This window comes from Musa acuminata, unplaced genomic scaffold (genome assembly GCF_036884655.1).
Source record: "Musa acuminata AAA Group cultivar baxijiao unplaced genomic scaffold, Cavendish_Baxijiao_AAA HiC_scaffold_126, whole genome shotgun sequence".
NCBI classification, from domain to species: Eukaryota; Viridiplantae; Streptophyta; class Magnoliopsida; order Zingiberales; family Musaceae; genus Musa; species Musa acuminata.
In genome coordinates this window covers 22,501-25,000 of record NW_027020405.1, presented here as the reverse complement: position 1 = coordinate 25,000, position 2,500 = coordinate 22,501, and positions in this window count along the sequence as shown.

Sequence of the window (2,500 nt, the reverse complement as noted above, 5' to 3'; positions counted from 1 at the left end):
AAACTGGCCATTTTTGGCTGCGCGAGCGAGCGGCGAGCGGCGGACAGCGAGCGAAGCGAGAGGCAGCACCGTCCCTGCTATACGAAAGCCCCATCCAGCCCTGTGCCACCCGGGGGGTTCCAGGGTGCTGAGATGGCTGACATTTTGCTCCGCTCACGACGGTCGCCGCGGCACACAAGAACAGCCCAAAAACAGGCCAAAACAGCCCAAAAACGGGCCAAAACTGGCCATTTTTGGCTGCGCGAGCGAGCAGCGAGCGGCGGACAGCGAGCGAAGCGAGAGGCAGCACCGTCCCTGCTATACGAAAGCCCCATCCAGCCCTGTGCCACCCGGGGGGTTCCAGGGTGCTGAGATGGCTGACGTTTTGCTCCGCTCACGACGGTCGCCGCGGCACGCAAGAACAGGCCAAAAACTGGCCAAAACAGCCCAAAAACGGGCCAAAACTGGCCATTTTTTGCTGCGCGAGCGAGCGGAGAGCGGCGAACAGCGAGCGAAGCGCGAGGCAGCACCGTCCCTGCTATACGAAAGCCCCATCCAGCCCTGTGCCACCCGGGGGGTTCCAGGGTGCTGAGATGGCTGACATTTTGCTCCGCTCACGACGGTCACCGCGCCACACAAGAACAGCCCAAAAACAGGCCAAAACAGCCCAAAAACGGGCCAAAACTGGCCATTTTTGGCTGCGCGAGCGAGCGGCGAGCGGCGAACAGCGAGCGAAGCGAGAGGCAGCACCGTCCCTGCTATACGAAAGCCCCATCCAGCCCTGTGCCACCCGGGGGGTTCCAGGGTGCTGAGATGGCTGACGTTTTGCTCCGCTCACGACGGTCACCGCACCACGCAAGAACAGGCCAAAAACTGGCCAAAACAGCCCAAAAACGGGCCAAAACTGGCCATTTTTGGCTGCGCGAGCGAGCGGCGAGCGGCGAACAGCGAGCGAAGCGAGAGGCAGCACCGTCCCTGCTATACGAAAGCCCCATCCAGCCCTGTGCCACCCGGGGGGTTCCAGGGTGCTGAGATGGCTGACGTTTTGCTCCGCTCTCGACGGTCACCGCGCAATGCAAGAACAGGCCAAAAACTGGCCAAAACGGCCCAAAAACGGGCCAAAACTGGCCATTTTTGGCTGCGCGAGCGGCGAGCGGCGGACAGCGAGCGAAGCGAGAGGCAGCACCGTCCCTGCTATACGAAAGCCCCATCCAGCCCTGTGCCACCCGGGGGGTTCCAGGGTGCTGAGATGGCTGACGTTTTGCTCCGCTCTCGACGGTCACCGCGCAATGCAAGAACAGGCCAAAAACTGGCCAAAACGGCCCAAAAACGGGCCAAAACTGGCCATTTTTGGCTGCGCGAGCGAGCGGCGAGCGGCGGACAGCGAGCGAAGCGAGAGGCAGCACCGTCCCTGCTATACGAAAGCCCCATCCAGCCCTGTGCCACCCGGGGGGTTCCAGGGTGCTGAGATGGCTGACGTTTTGCTCCGCTCTCGACGGTCACCGCGCAATGCAAGAACAGGCCAAAAACTGGCCAAAACGGCCCAAAAACGGGCCAAAACTGGCCATTTTTGGCTGCACGAGCGAGCGGCGAGCGGCGGACAGCGAGCGAAGCGAGAGGCAGCACCGTCCCTGCTATACGAAAGCCCCATCCAGCCCTGTGCCACCCGGGGGGTTCCAGGGTGCTGAGATGGCTGACGTTTTGCTCCGCTCTCGACGGTCACCGCGCAATGCAAGAACAGGCCAAAAACTGGCCAAAACGGCCCAAAAACGGGCCAAAACTGGCCATTTTTGGCTGCACGAGCGAGCGGCGAGCGGCGGACAGCGAGCGAAGCGAGAGGCAGCACCGTCCCTGCTATACGAAAGCCCCATCCAGCCCTGTGCCACCCGGGGGGTTCCAGGGTGCTGAGATGGCTGACGTTTTGCTCCGCTCTCGACGGTCACCGCGCAATGCAAGAACAGGCCAAAAACTGGCCAAAACGGCCCAAAAACGGGCCAAAACTGGCCATTTTTGGCTGCACGAGCGAGCGGCGAGCGGCGGACAGCGAGCGAAGCGAGAGGCAGCACCGTCCCTGCTATACGAAAGCCCCATCCAGCCCTGTGCCACCCGGGGGGTTCCAGGGTGCTGAGATGGCTGACGTTTTGCTCCGCTCTCGACGGTCACCGCGCAATGCAAGAACAGGCCAAAAACTGGCCAAAACGGCCCAAAAACGGGCCAAAACTGGCCATTTTTGGCTGCACGAGCGAGCGGCGAGCGGCGGACAGCGAGCGAAGCGAGAGGCAGCACCGTCCCTGCTATACGAAAGCCCCATCCAGCCCTGTGCCACCCGGGGGGTTCCAGGGTGCTGAGATGGCTGACGTTTTGCTCCGCTCTCGACGGTCACCGCGCAATGCAAGAACAGGCCAAAAACTGGCCAAAACGGCCCAAAAACGGGCCAAAACTGGCCATTTTTGGCTGCGCGAGCGAGCGGCGAGCGGCGGACAGCGAGCGAAGCGAGAGGCAGCACCGTCCCTGCTATATA